At 38.2% G+C, this 17244-nt stretch overlaps 1 protein-coding gene across 6 annotated transcripts in view; it reads left to right on the top strand.

The window, feature by feature from the left end:
* LOC124128812 (low-density lipoprotein receptor-related protein 4-like) overlaps positions 1–17244 on the top strand; it is a 110710-nt gene that overhangs the window by 21382 nt on the left and 72084 nt on the right. The window lies entirely within an intron of this gene.

The following is a 17244-nucleotide window of genomic DNA, read 5'->3' as shown; positions in this document are numbered from 1 at the left end:
GGATCAGATATTGCTGTTGCGGACAATTTTAGAAATTTATTTCCTATTCCGTCTGGCCCTGTTGCTTTATTCGCATCTATCGAGAGTAAAATATCCAAAACTTCTTTTTTGGAAAGAATAATAGACGAAAGTGATTCATCAGTTTTCTTAGCAAGTTTAGGTAGTGTAAGGTTTGGTTTTTCAACGATCGCTTGGTCCGTAAAATATTGTTAAGCACACTCGCAATGTCTTCATTTTCATCATATATCTCGTCTTGATACTTTATCGGAGGGAATCTGTTGACATTGTTTCTGTTCTTAAGAAAATATTTTACCAAACGCCACCAAATCTTTTCTCCGTATACATTATTAATTCTGTTTTCAATTTTGGCTACATATTCCTTTTTAGCAATACGAACAGTTGAAACAACCCTATTCCTAATATGCCTAAAGTTAGACCAGTCGATAGCTCAATTACGTTTTTTAGCGAGTTTATGAATGCGATTGCGTTTTCTTATAAGTTTGCGTATTTCATTATTAATCCAAGGTGGATCATCAGGTCTTATTGTTACAGTTTTGTTTGGAATTCGTTTATTACATATATCCATAACAGAGAAAGTGAAATATTTAGCCATATTATCAACATCATCAGTTTTGAAATAATCCCACTTAATATTAACTAAATCATTTACAATCCCATCTCTAGCAGCTTGATCATAGTTATATATTTTCCTTTTATAGTTACTTGAATTGGGAATATTCTCTTTAATGATGACATATACTGGACAATGGTCACTACACATAGGATCTAGAACATCAGATTTCCAAACACTATTAATATTAGTAACAAACAATAAATCAATCAGAGTGCTGGAAGTAGATGTGATCTTTGTAGGTTCAGTGATAATCTGAGTCAATCCATACATCGATTGTAAGTAATCGATTTTGTGTTTACTTACCCCAAAGACATCTAATTGAAAATCCCCAGCAATAACAACTGGCATATTCAAATCTACCGCATTACCTATTGACTGATCAATCAGTTCCCAATATGCTTCACTCTTGTCTGCCCTATAAAATGTTCCTATCAGATATTTACCACCTTCACCAGTTTGTTTACTTCCGGCATAATGATCGGACGCCATTTTGTCGCATCTTAACTACCAACGCCTTCCAACCAAATATCGGGATTTCGAACAGTTCTAAAACCAAGGGATTTCGAACCTAAACTCCCTAAAGGCTCCCTAGCGAACGCCACGCTCGCCCCCCGGCCAAGCCGGCCACTGGGCTAGGACTTCTACTCGGCTCTCAGCCCTCAAATCATACCAATTCATCAGAAAAGTGCATCTTTTCACCGATAAGTATCTATACCTTATCCCCTCCTCCCTTTACTGCATGCTTATTTTCACCCTATTATCTGCATTTCTGAATTTCTTTTGTTATTATTGTACTACACTTCCCCAGACTACATATCGCCATCACCCCCCCCCACAACCCCCATACCGTACCACTTACAACATGGACTCCCCCCCTTGTCCATCCCCCCATTCCACCTCCCTCTTCACCACACCCATAAACAGCAAACAACACTTTCCAGGTCTCACCCCAACACACACCACAAACCCAATCCCCTTTGATTTCGGCCTCGACCTGGAAGAACTAAACCTTATCCTCCCCCCACCCCCGTCAGGTACATCCCCCTCTCCCCCCACCCCAAACCCTACCACTACAAATCACCAACCCCCCTCCCATCAACATGTTGAACCCCATATTATAATTCAACAACCCCAAACCCCAAGCCAGGTCATACAACCCCCATCAGATAACAGACATCCATCACCCAAACAAACAAAACGCCCCTCCCATTCACCCCCTGAAATAGAACAAACTACCAAAAAATCTTGCTCCCAACAAACCCCCCCACAAACAACTACACTATCCAAACACATTCTACTCGCATTCTCTACAACATCCACACCCTTAAACGACACTTTCTCGACCAACAAATTCGCCCTCTGCCTGCACAAAGCAAACATTACATACAAATACATAAACAAATGCGGCAGGGGATACAAACTTACATTTCCCAACCATGAAACACTCATACATGCCAGCAAACAACCACTCATAGACGGACTCAACATCACATGGCAGGTGCCTAAATGGTTTACACAAATACAAGGGGTCATTTACATAGATTACAGGGATACACTAGAAGACATCCAAGATTACATCAACATGGCAAACAAACTTCACACCCAACCAAAGATCATACACTTCAAAAGCATAAACAACCGTACACCCATCCCGGGCAGGACAACAACTCAAACAATATTTCTTACATTTAAATCAACTGAACTCCCCACACACATTACTTTCGGCACACTTACATTCAAAGTCAACCCAGTTAGGAAACCCCCCCCCCAATGCTCCATATGCCATTCATTCACCCACCCAACATCCACATGCAGACAGCCACCCATGTGCCAAAAGTGTGGCTCATACAGACATGAAGCCACAGAATGCACATGGGCCGCATATTGCATACACTGTAAGACAGAGGGACACACAGCTACCCAAAACACCTGCCCGATCAAACAGTCACACATCCTTAAGCTCAACAAACACATTACTAAAGCCCAACTACCCAAACCAGCTACAATTCCAATATACAATTCCATCCCTGACTTCATCGACCTTGACTCTACAACTGACTCACTGTCTAGCTCCCTCCCAGAAACCCTACCCCCCCCCCCGCCCCGCCCCCAAGGGAGAAAACGAAAACAACTCTTCAGGAATCACAACCCCTCCCAAGCACCACCCCCCCCTCTACTACCCAACCCCGTCCCCACATCCTCCCTCTCCCCACCACCCTCCTCTACCCCCCTCCCCCAACCTTACCCACACCCCTCCCACAGGCTCCAACCCCAAACAGCTCCCAAATTGGCCCTGTTACCCACCCCCAACCCCACCTGCCCCCAGCCCCTCACCAACCTCCCCTTACAACCCCTCCTATCCAGCCCCCCCCCCCCCCTCCCCTAAACCCCCCATCCCGGCCCTCCTCTCCATTCAAACAGCCCCCCCCTCTGTCCCATCCCTTCCCATACAGCCCCAACCAGACCTGTCCCTTCCCAAACCCCTCTACCCAGCTAGATCAGCCATTCCAATCCCATCAAACCAACCCCAACATAAAAACAAACAAATCAACTACAGGATCAACACAACACGGAAACAACTACTCTCCCACAAACTCCAAACACTCAAAACAACCCCTCAAGTTATAGTCACACCCAAAAAACTTCACTCAAATACACACAAAATCATAGAATTCATATCAGCAGCCATTCTCCTCAGAAACCCCACTACCAAGAAACTCCACTCCCTAGCCCACCAAGCAAACATATATCAAAAAACCCTACAACAATTCCAGGCAGCCTTAAGGACCCTTAAATGAAACCCTGTCCATATTATTCTAAATTAGCCCCGGAACACCATCCACTTAACTTCCCCTTCATTCTAAAACCAACTAATGGTGTTCATCCAGTGGAACTGCAACGGGATCGCCACCAATGGGCATGAGCTTAAGGCCCTCATCGCCCTTCAAAAAATTTCTCCACTATTAATCGCAGTCCAAGAAACTAAACTATCCCCCAAAAGGACCTTCAAAATTCCAGGCTATTTTCTCATTCGAAAAGATAGACCCCGACCCATTAACTGCCCAGGACCACCACATGGCGGCCTGGGCATTTTCATCAAAAACCATCTTGACTATGACATAATAGATATTCCTACTCCAAACCTGGAATGCCTGGCCATCAAAACAACTATACACCAAACTAAAATCAGTATTATAAATGTCTATCATAGCAAAATAACACCTCTCTCGGCTGAAGACCTTAATGTCTTATCAAAATTCATTGAACCTAACACCATTTTTCTAGGCGATTTCAATGCTCACCACCCACTGTGGGGCACAAAAAACTATATAGATAAATTCGGAAAATTAATTCAAGAATGGTCAGAATCAAACAACCTTATTTGCCTAAATGATAATCAACCTACCAGATACCCCACAAGCCACCTACATTCCCCCTCAGCACTCGACCTTACCTTCACTACCCCCCATCTCCATCCTAAACTCTGCTGGGAGGCCCATTCGGACACCTGGGGCAGTGACCACACGCCCATCAAAATTTCACTATCCCTACCCACCCCAACCCCACCCCTACCCCAATCCCAAACTGCTACCCCATTAGACAACTCCTCCCAGCAACCCAAGTTCAATCTTAAAAAGGCTGACTGGAAAACATTCCACATACTCTGCAATCAAATAAACATACAAAATATACACAACATTGACAACGACATCTTCAATACAAACTTCACAAACAAAATTCACAATATAGCCCTCCAATGCATTCCAACAGTCAAAACTTCACCGCACCACATCACTGTCCCCTGGTGGAGCTCAGAAATAGATAATTCTAGAAAACTTAGAAAAAAGGCACTTAATAAAGCCAAGCGGGACATAACCAAACTCCCCTTGGCAAAACAGTTCAGAAACTCAACTAAACAACTTATAAGAGCAGCCAAAAGAAAACATTGGCAAACTTTTACCAGTTCCTTGAAAATGGGGAAACAAAATACCAAAATTTTATGGAAAAAACTTAAAGGCATAAAGGGCACTTCAAAAACCTTCTCAGCCCCATCCTTCCCTAATCTAAATACAGATAGAGAAAAGGCTAACGCCATGGCTGCTCACTTTTCGGCCACTAGCAGCTCCGCCAACCACACCCCCATTATGCAAGACACTATTAAAAATCACCCCACTTATTCCCCCAGACCACCCCTCACAAGCATGTCATACAATAAAACAATAAACATACATGAACTACAAACAGCCATCAATAACAAAAATACAGCCCCAGCCACAGGCACAGACAATATTAGCTATACTATCCTCAACCACCTTCCCCCTAAAATTCAAAAACTTCTTCTCCAATTATTCAATCAAATTTGGACTTCAGGCTCCCTCCCCCATGCTTGGAAAACAGCTTTGGTAGTACCGGTTCTCAAACCAGGCAAACCCCCCAAAGAACCGGATTCCTACCGCCCTATCTCGTTAACCTCCCATATTTGTAAAATAATGGAATCCGTCATAAACAATAGACTAAAATTCCAAATTTCATCCCAAAAACTACTTAATGAGGACCAGAGTGGCTTTATGTCAAACCGACAAACTTTAGACCACGTTTTACATTTAGAACATGACGTTAAAATAGCACTCGCCCAAAAACAATATACTGTGGCCATTTTCATAGACTTTAGTAAAGCATTTGATATGGTTTGGCATCATGGCCTAATCCAAAAACTTAAAGCAAAAGCCATAGATGGTAGAATCCTAAATTTCATACACTCTTTCCTAACAGACAGAAACATCACAGTTAAAACCAACAACACCCTATCTGACCCACATCCTTTAGACAATGGTACCCCACAGGGCAGTATAATCTCTCCAACACTTTTTAATTTTATGATTGACGACATTTTCCCACCTAAAATTAAAAAAACAACTACTGCAAAATTCGCAGATGACATTTCCTTCTGGACGTCGTCAACATCTCTAAAACAGATCCAAAAAAGAATTCAACCCCTTCTGAAACACATAGAACTCTGGGCAACCCAGTGGGGATTCCAAATTAATACTAATAAAACCATCGGCCTACTTTTCAAAAATAGACATAAGCCAAATTGCACACCCAAACTCACCCTTAACGATCAAACCATTTCATTCAAAAAGGAAGCCAAATTTCTGGGAATTACTTTTGACCAGCACCTAACATGGGCTCCCCATATTCATAATTTGGTCATATCATGTCAAAAAGACTTAAATTTAATGAGAGCCATCAGCGGCACTGATTGGGGCGCTGACAAACAAACACTGCTTAATATATACAAGTCACTAATTCAATCTAAGATTGACTATGCTGCCCCGGTCCTCAGCTCCATCTCAGAAACTCTTAAAAACAAACTAAATTCCATTCAATATAAAGCTCTAAAGATAGCCCTGGGTACCAGAACCGGTACAGCCCTAAATACCCTTCAGCTTCTATCAGGAACCACCTCCATTCAACTCCGCCGCAACCAAACCATTCTCAATTACTGGGCTGGGGCCCAACAAAACCCCATCCTTAAACAAATTATCACTAAATACAATAACCTTAGACCTGCAACCTTAAAGAAATTCAAAAACAATCATACCCTAGCCCCCTATCTTACACATCTCTACAAACTCCTAAGAATACATCAGTTAGAAAACATCAAACACATAAGCCCCCAAAACATATACATAAATGACAAACCCCCCCCTGAAACAGACCTCTCACTCCACAAAACATTCATCTCACATCCTGACCCTAAAAATCTTGATAAAAAGGAAATATCTAATAACTACATACATCAAAACTGGCCCAACCACACCCATATCTATACCGATGCATCACAGACTAACAATGACATAACAGGACTAGGCCTACAGATCACACAACCTACACCAATCACCACAAACTTCCACTATACCAACTACACACATACCACCACAGCTGAATTACTGGCTATACAATGTGCATATCACTATATAAAAATATCCAATGACACTAACTTCCTTATAATTTCAGACTCATTAGGTGCACTAACCCAAATTCATAACAAACAATCGAAATCAAGGCAAGACATTATCAACAATATCATAGACATTCACACAAAACTCATACAATCAAACAAAACAATAACTCTCTTATGGGCACCTGCACACACTGGCATAACAGGCAACCAATTAGCAGACACAGCAGCAAAATTAGCCACCACCCAACCATCACCAAGTATTGAATTCACCACCAGTAAAGCCGAGATAAAATCATTAATCAAAAGAAACACATTATCTCAAAATTTCAAAATTAATATTCAAAATTGTAAGTCAATCCTGACAAAATCCCTCTTTAATAAACCAGTCACTAAGTGTCGAAACTTCACAAAGTCCATTTTAGCAGATAAAGTCATTAATAGAATGCTAAGCGGCCAAACTAATCTAAACGAGACACTCTACAAACAAAAAAGACACCCACATCCAAACTGCATTCACTGCAATACACCTGAAACACTAGACCATATATTCAACCACTGTTCACAATATAAACAACAACAAACACAACTTTACAACTCTCTCCCCCCACAGCTCAAAAACAACATCCAACTCCTTCTAGATCCCTTTAACCATACCACTAAATTTACCCATATAGCTACATTCCTTAAAACTACAAATCTAATAAGCAAACTTTAGGAAAATCCCAACAAAGTACAGCATAAACGCTATGCCTAAAACCCACACATTTACAATTTAGGATCGGGATCCAAATTCTCAGCGCGGACCGACTTCTCCGACGTCCGCGCGACAAATTCGCCCATATCCATACTCTAATAAATATGACCGTTCAACCAGCCACCAACCCAAGCTCAGCTCCCACGCGCACGGCCTATACCCACCCCCCCCTCTCCTGACTCCCTACCCCAGCCAGTAAGTCCACACTTTTTATGATAGGTTTTTCACCTTCCCCACTGTTATTTTTCATTTATAATACATATTATTATTTAGCATATCAGCTTAACTGATTTTATATTATATCAAGTCTCTGCACTAGTTACTTCCCTTAGATTAGGTTTCTCTCAGCTCTACATTACTACTGCTAAACTTCTTTTTCCCTTCACACCCCTTTACTATATTTCTTTCTTCTTTAACCCCCCTAAACTTACATTTTTTTGGGCCAGCCGATTACTTATGTATTACCCACTATTATTTATTATTGCTAAACCCGTCTGGCCCCGACTGCGAAATAGCCAACGGCTGAAGCGGTCGTAAAATCTATAATACTACTACTACTTTACCACCTTTACATCTAATTTCTACCCATAATGCCTCAAGATCATTAGTGCATAACTGGTTCATGTCTTTTACATATAAGTTATTTTTAACATATATTGCAACACCCCCACCTCGACTTGGTTGGTCCTTTCTAAACGGTAAATGGAAACCGGGTATTGAGATATCAGTACTAGGTATGCCCTCATGTAGCCAGGTTTCTGTTATACAGATGACATCATTGGAATAAAGTTCTGTGTACAGCATATCTACTTTATCTTTTAAACTTCTTACATTAAGATGAACAATCTTCAAATTACCATAAATTACTTGTCCTGGGTTGGGATGAACATCGCCACAGCATAAGAGAAGAAGAGTCAAAAGAAGAGATATCCTTGAATTATAAATGCAAAGACAAGATAAAAGTGTCAATGACTTGACAAATTTGACTCTTGCTTTGCCGTGAATAAGAGCTGAGAACAAACCCACCGCCTGTCTGTATTGTGTTAATTCAACCGACATCTTTAGTTAGTGGCATAAGTTCATACAGGCAGATGGTGGGTTTATTTATTGATAGTAGTGTATCAGGAACAAAACAAACCCGACACGGTCGACAACAGATGACAACATAATGCAAATAATAATGATGAAGAAAAGAACTGAAAACAAAATAACCATGTCCATTATTATAAAACTAGGTAAAGAAAAGATGAAGAAGGTTTGACAATGATGCAATCATTCTTCTCGTGATTTAAATGGGAAGCCAAAATAAGAAGAAAAACAGTAATTCAGAAATACGAAACTAAGTCAGATCGGTAGTTATAGGTCATGATGACCTGGCAGCATTGCACGGACCACGAAGCAGTTGTTGCAACAGGTGCATGCTTTTTTCAAGAAATTGGCAATACCAGCCAGGATAAAACTTTTGCCTAGATTGTCATCTTAACACAATCAGATTGGATTATACCACGTGGATTGTAGACGGAATACTACCAATGTAAGTAAATCAGTTTTATCATCCTTAATATACAAACTTCCATAATGTAATTTGGACTGATATTTCTTCAGCTTATTTCAATCCACGAAGTTGACCAATCTGGTTGTGCAGTGACTAATTAATAAAAAGAAAATCTATGGCATAACAGCTTAATGCAAATGTTAGTATAATATATAGTATTTATAAAGAACCCCGCCAATCCAAATTAACAATAAATTAACACCCATATTGTCCTGTAAGCGAAATAAAGATAGTCACAAGATCATCTTAGGCAATGTCTAAAAAGGATTTTTTAGTTAAGCTACACTAAACATTAATCTAGACTATAAAAGATATTTTTCTGAGCAAGTGGTTATATCTACCACATGAAGACTTGTAGTGTAGACTACAATTTGCCCCTGAAGCAGATCAATTAATAACTCAAAACTAAATTCTACAGACATACATACACCACATACATATATACACATGTTATGGCTAGGAAAGAATGGTCTAAATATGTAAAATGGACAAAAAATTCTGAAAATGCAATTTTCCTACTATTTGACAACTATTTTAACAACTTTTTGGAACAGAATTAGATTTGCTTTATGCTTGTGTGTACATACACCCAGAGAGTTCCTCATGGTATGATAAGTTTAGTTCAAATTGCAAAAATGGTGTCACTCTTTTTCAAGAGAAACTACTTACAATATTATCAGAATTTGATGATGTACATGTGTTATGTGGTGGTGATTTCAATGCCAGAACTGGAACTAAATCTGACTTTGTTGAATATGACATAATAGAGTATACTGAAAACCATAATTACTTCATGTCTGATCTTATATCGGATTACTTCAATCTTGAACGCTTTTCTCTAGATAGAGTTTTAAACAGCTTTGGAAAATGTTTAACTGATTTATGTTCAGTTCTGAATATTCATATCATGAATGGAAGATGTGGTAGAGATAAAAATGTCGGTGACTTTACTTTTATTGGTGTAAATGGTACCAGTGATTGATTGACTATATTATAGCCTCTTCTCCATTATTTGACAATGTTGCAGACTTTGGTGTAGAATCTCGCTCAGATTCAGTTCACCTTCCAGTTACTATGACATTAAGAGTTCCTGAAACACACCAACCCTCAAAACAAAGGAATGATCAGGCTACTAAATCTTTCAAGTTTGTCTGGGATAATGACAAATCACAAAATTTTAGAGATCAACTCTTTTCTGACCAAGTTCAAGATTTACTTGATAAATCAGTAAATACAGCATTGTCCAGTATTGATGTAAGTATTAATTACTTAGTGGATGCCTTGAAATTAGCGGGCTCAGACATGCAAAAAAAGGTTAGAAATCCAAAGCTTAATCAATTGTGTAAATGGTATGATGCAGAATGTGAGGGTCTTAAAAAGAAAAGATGTAGGGCACTCAATAAATTCAGGAGATGTAAAGATAAGGACTCACTTAGAGAATATCATAACATAAGAAACAAATATATAGCTGTGTGCAAAGAAAAGAAACAAGAATACTTACATGATAAGCAACAATCCTTAGAAAATAACATTCATGACTCTAAACTATTTTGGTCAGAACTGAAAAGTCTAAGCAAACATCAAAAGGCAAATAATATCAACATTAACGATTGGTACATCTACTTTAAAGAATTATTTACTTCCACAGATATTGATCAGAGCCCTGAAAATCAGTTCCAGGAGTCACAAGATAATACTCAGACTCAAACAGATACTCAGTTTGCAAATGATATACTGGATTCCCCTATTACTAGAGATGAGATTTTAGAGAGTATACACCATCTTAAATGCAACAAATCACCAGGAATGGATCAGATTATTCCTGAGTTTTTTAAACATTCCCCAGATATCATTGTACCTTACCTGGAACTTATATTTAATGTTATATTAGAAAATGGAACATTTCCAGTTGCATGGTCAATAGGGATAATTGTGCCAATACATAAACAAGGTGATCTAAATAATATAAACAATTACAGAGGTATTTCACTGCTAAGTATATTTGGTAAACTATTCACAAACATAATAAATAAAAGGTTAGTGTTTTGGGCAGATACCCTCAACAAAATCAATGAAGAACAAGCTGGATTTAGAGAGGGCTTTTCAACTATTGACAACATTTTTATCCTTCAAGTTTTAGTTAACAAATACCTCAGTGTCAAGGGTGGGAAACTTTATGTGCTCTTCGTTGACTTTGCCAAGGCATTTGACTCAGTGCAGAGACATAAACTATGGAACCTTTTAAGGTCACATTGCCTCAGCTTTAAGATGAACAAACTATTGGGTAGCATGTACGAGAATATTAAGGTGTGTGTGCGAAACAATAATGATATTTCAGAAACAGTTATTAGTCAGTTAGGAATAAGACAAGGATGTATCTTAAGCCCATTTCTCTTTACTTTTTTCATAAATGAACTGGCTGTACAAATAAATACCAACTGTTATTATGGTGTTCAGCTCCATCCAGATATTACACAGATATTTTTACTTTTATTTGCAGATGATATTGCTCTCTTTTCATCAACAATCAAAGGACTGCAGTGTCAAATTAATGAACTTGAAAGTTACTGCAATAAATGGAAGCTAACAGTTAACATGAGTAAAACAAAAGTTTTGGTATTTAAGAATGGAGGTCATTCAGCAAGTAAAGAATATTGGTCCTTTAAAGGAAAAAAATTAGAAACTACAGGATTTTATAAATATCTTGGTGTTAACTTCAGTAGAAACTTGTCATGGCATAAACATTTGTATCAAGCTGCTTTACAAGCAAGAAAGGTCTTTGTAAGTATCCATAAGAGTTTGAAAGTTTTAGAAACCATTTCTCATCAATCTTTTTTTTAAATATTTGATATAAAGATACTCCCCATTTTGTTGTATGGGGCAGAAGTCTGGGGTTTACAGCACTTTGATGCCATAGAAAAGATTCATTTATATGTTTGCAAAAAGTATTTAGGTGTTAAAATAAACACTTCCAGCTTGGTGGTGTATGGAAAATGTGGAAGATTCCCTCTCTATGTATATTCAAATATAAAAGTTATTAAATACTGGCTGAGACTTATTGACATGCCCTCATATAGGTTGCCAAAAAAGTGTTATAATATGATGATAGTTTATGATAATAATGGGAAAAAAAACTGGGTTACAGGTGTTAGAGAATTACTTTTCAGTTGTGGCTTTGGTGATATTTGGCAAAACCAAAATGTGTATTCCAAATCAATGTTTATACTTTCATTAACCCAGAGATTAAAGGATATTTATTTACAATCTTGGACAGCATCATTGACTCTAACAAACAAGTGATTTTATTACAAAATGTTTAAATCAGAAATAATTATGGAAGATTATTTATCAAAAATTAATGTTAAAAAATTTCGAACGGCTCTTTCACGTTTTAGATGTTCTTCTCATGACCTTTTAATAGAAACAGGGCGCTATGTAAACATTCCTCGTGAAGAAAGAATCTGTAATCTATGTAGTTTAAACTCAGTAGAAGATGAATTTCATTTCTTACTAGTATGTCCAGTGTATTTACACCTTAGAGAAAAATACCTGCAAGCTTATTATTACAGGTACCCTAATATTGTTAAATTTGTTACACTGCTGTCAAACATAAAAAGAAGTATCTTACAAAATGTTTCCATGTACATATATTATGCCTCTTTATACCGACAGAACCTTATGAAAGAATAATCTTATCTGCTTGGTATTAGGAAACTATTGTGTATATATATTAAGTACATATTTATAGATATTTGCCTTATGAATAAACTACAAACAAAAGAGTTAGAAATGGTATTAAACTACTAGGCTGTCATATGATATTGTGGGATGTGATATTACAAATGGTTTAGTATAGTTATATGTATATGAAATGATATGATGTGACATGACATGATGTGATATGATAAGTGTTGTGGTGTGATATGATACATGAGGGGATATGATGCAATATGTAATGTGTATTATAGAAATTGTGTAAATACTGTTTTTTTTAGTGTACATATTTTATGGCTTGCGGTCTTCCAGTGTTGAATAAATATTGATTGATTTATATGAAATAAATTGGCATGGAATGACATGGCATTATATGGTATGATAGGATAAGATATGATGGGACAAGCTATGAAATTGCTAATGTGTTGTGTGATATGACATGTTGAAATGTGATATAATATAGGTGTGATATATGATACGATGGTATGTATGGTATGTTATGATATGATAATGGTATATGAAATAATACTATATAGTATGATCTTATAATAATGATACAATATGATATGATGTTATAGAATATGTTGTATGATATAACAAGTTGTGATATGGTAAAATAGAAATTATGAAATTACAGGGTATGGTATTGTACTGTATATGTGAAATTTTGTGACTGCGTTGAGATGTGAGGTGGAATGACGTGAGTTGATTTGGTGAGATATGTACATAAATTGTAAAAAATTGTATATTCTTCAAATTGTACTATAGGCCTGTGGCCTCTTCAGTATGTGAAATAAAGATTGATATACACATGTTCATACATGCGTACACAAACATACATATATACACAAACATACATACGTTACATATACGTACGTACCAAGAACATGTGAACACATACCCATACACAAACATACATGCACATATACACACGAAAACATCGCACAAATATATTAAAACATGCATAAATTGAAACATGCGTATGTTTTTTAGAAGGAATTGATAATAAGATGTCAATAATCACCGGCTTGAGCAGTCATCATGACATGCTGATAACACTAACAAGGGTTAGTAGAATTTAAGAGTAAGGAAACTGAAGTCAGACTATAATACTGCCTTGAACCTAATGTCAACACATATAAATCCATATGTTTTATACTTCAGGAGAAGGATCGAAGAACTTAATGGTTGTTTTATTAGTAACTTTTTAAATACTAGTCATTTGGCCCATCTATACATTTGAAGATCAGGTTTATCAGAATGTAACAGTAAACTTGTTACAGTTAGATAGTTTTGGCCAAGGTCATGCGAGAAAAAAAATGATTTGTACAGGACAACTGTTTCGGACCACTAACAAGTAAAGTCAGCAGCCCATCATGGAAACTTGTTTTTGTCAATGAGGCTTTAAGTTCAGATTCATAGTACTGAAACAGTGTAATAACAGAGGAAAATATTAACCACATTATGAGAAGAGTGACTCAGATTCTTCCTTGCTGCTGTCAAGATCAACAGTAGATGTTTGACTGTTTTGAGTGAGTTTTAGTGTTATCTTGATCTTTAGGATGTATGTACACTGGGTGGTTATATCTAAGGCAGTTAGAAATTGTTTGACCTGTTTGATGTATGGTTTAACTTCTAGTTTATTGTGGGCACCGAAGGAGATGTGTTTAGGGGCTTCGGGAAATTTAGCAGTTTTTTTTAGTTTACAATAACGATTGAGATAGGGACCGTTTTGCGGTTTCTGTTTGAGGCTATCCTGCGGGTGCTGGTTATTTGGGGTTGAGGGTTTAATTATTGATTTGTGTTTGCTTCTTAGGTGTAGAGTTCTAGGTCTTCGGCTGTTTCTCTAGGGTTCACTCTTATTACCCCTCGGGTGAATTGCTGCCATTTTGGAATTTGTTTTGTTACGGTTACGTGAAATATTTGTACTGTTTTTTAGCATTATTGAAGGAATCTTGATTTGGGAATATTATTTGGTAACCTTTATTTGCTTTTTTTGATGTTGCTGTAATGGATTTTTTCGCGTTTGAACCATAAACCTATCCTGTCTGCTGAGAGTTGTTTAGTTAGGATTGATGCTGAACCTGCGGCGAAAAAGTATAGTGCGAAGGTAGTGACGAAGAAAGCCGTGGTGGGTGTGGGAGAAGCTGGTGGAGTGGATGAGCCGAGCTTGCGTTTTGGGGGGGGTTGTGTTTTGTGGAGGCGAGTTGGCTGGTTTGGTGGGGGTGGTATGTTCCATGTCTGAGCCATACTCGTCCGGGACTATGTTTTCGACTGTCCTCCCGGAAGTGTCGTGCGCTTCCGCGGGTGTGGGTAAGTCAGGATCTGGGGTGTCTGTGTGTGAGATGATGTGTGTGTCTGTCATGTGTTAGGGTGTTGTGGTTGTAGGTGGTGCGCAGTGTTTAGAGTGAGTTGTTTGGGAAGTGAGGTGTAGATTGAGTGGTTGGCTTGGTGAGATGTGTTTTAAGTTTAGATTTATGTGTTTTGTTGTTTTGTGGATTAAGGTTTTGAACGTGGCTTGGGTGTTTGTGTTGTAGTTTGTGTGGAGTAGTGATTGGAATGAATTTAGGAGGGCTTGGGTATTTGAACGTGGCCTGGGTGTTTGTGTGGAGTAGTGATTGGGATGAAAGGTTGGAAGTGTGAGTTTATAATTACCGTGAGGTTCTCCTTGGGCTGGCTATCAGGCGAAGCTGTGCTGGCTTGGGAGGCTTGGAAGGCTGGAGAGGTGTTGCAAGCTTGGAGTAGTGCTGAACAACATAGGTATATATATTTATTAACATCAATGTTTATACAGTAAATTAATTGATGGACACATCCCAGCCCCTATCCATTAGAATAAAAGAACACAAGACCTCAGTACAAAAAAATGACTCAAAATCAGCCATCTCCGACCACACCCAAACCCACCCCGACCACAACATCCAGTGGAACAACATCAAGATCCTGGCCAACAATCAGCCAGACTACAAAATCAGAAAACTCCTAGAAGCCATCTACATCAAAAGGATCCAGCCAGCAATGAACAGAGATCAAGGCTACCACATCCCGCCTGCTTACCATCACCTAATTGCTAAATCCCTATGTCCATTCAATTAATCCACTGGTTTCTAATCATCTCTATCAGTACGCTTGCTGACTCTGTGTCCTTTAGACAATTCACTGGCTTCTAATTCACTGGCTTCCAATCATCCCAATCAGCTTCCGTGGTTGTTTACCCAGTCATTCACTGGCTTCCAATTATCTTAATCAGCTCTCTGTGTCCATCAATCAATTTACTGTATAGTCATTGATATTAATAAGTATATATACCTATGTTGTTCAGCACTATTTACGCAGGGAACAGCTAAGCTTAAATTTCTGGGCCGCGTCCCAATCAAACCCTCTCATCCAAAACTTAATAAACCAAAACATCAGCCCCAAAAACCAAGCTCTAGCTCGTAAACACCCCTTACTTACCCCAATATCCCAAAGAACAAACTACCTAAATGAACACAAAATTAAAAATCTTAAACAAAACTGCAAACAATCAAATATCTTCACCCCTAAAATTAAAATACCCAAAATAGACACAACACTAGCTAGCCAAATAAATAAACAAACCGACCCAAACATAACTAAAACTACCACACTAGCATACATACACGAAAATTGGCCAAATTGGTGTCACATTTACACGGACAGATCCTCAGATCCGACCTCCAAACACACAGGTTTCGGAGTCCATACCACACAACCAACTAAAACCACACAATCCTTCCGACTCCCAAACAACCAATCAATATTCACGGCAGAACTAACGGGCATGTCCTCAGCCCTCCATAATCAAGAATCCAAAAACCACAAAAAAAAATCCTAATACTTACCGACTCCCTGAGTGGACTGCAAGCCCTCCAAAACAAAAATACCAAAAACCGACCTAAATTAATAAATCAAATACTTAAAAGCTCCAACGACCTAACTAAGGCAGGCAAACAAATAACCTTCTTGTGGATGCCCGCCCACGTAGGAATATACGGTAATGAAAACGCCGATAAAGCAGCTAAACTATCCCTCAAAATCCCAGAAATAAGCTTAAACTTACCCATCTCAAAATCAGAAATTAAAAGTGTAAACAAGCAAAAAATCACAAAAAATGGCATAACCTATATCTAAACTCAAATAGCCAAAAAAAAAAAAGTGCTCAGCAAACCACTAACCAAACCAAAAATTCTCCATCCATCAAAAAAAAAAATCGACAGAGTAATCACTAAACTCCAAACAGGACACACCAACCTAAATAACCACCTAAAAATAATAAAAAAAACACACTACAGGTAACTGCCCACACTGCAAACAACCAGAAACCCCAGGACACGCACTCATCCACTGCACACACTACCTAACACATCGAACCGCATTACAAACCACCCTCAATCTAAACAAGGCTCTCACTCTAGAAGCAATACTAAACCCACAAAATAAACTAGAAAACTTCAAGGCCTTAGGCGTATTCTTAATAAAAACGGAACTAATAAAACGCATCTAAAAACACAATAACCTACCAAGTCAAAATCACATAAACAAACAAACATCCACCATACCCAGCTCCCTTAGTTCTCCTCTCCAACCCCATCGGCATC

Source organism: Haliotis rufescens, unplaced genomic scaffold (genome assembly GCF_023055435.1).
Source record: "Haliotis rufescens isolate VD_foot unplaced genomic scaffold, xgHalRufe1.0.p SCAF_2, whole genome shotgun sequence".
Taxonomy (NCBI): domain Eukaryota; kingdom Metazoa; phylum Mollusca; class Gastropoda; order Lepetellida; family Haliotidae; genus Haliotis; species Haliotis rufescens.
This window is presented reverse-complemented; position numbering and strand designations above follow the sequence as displayed.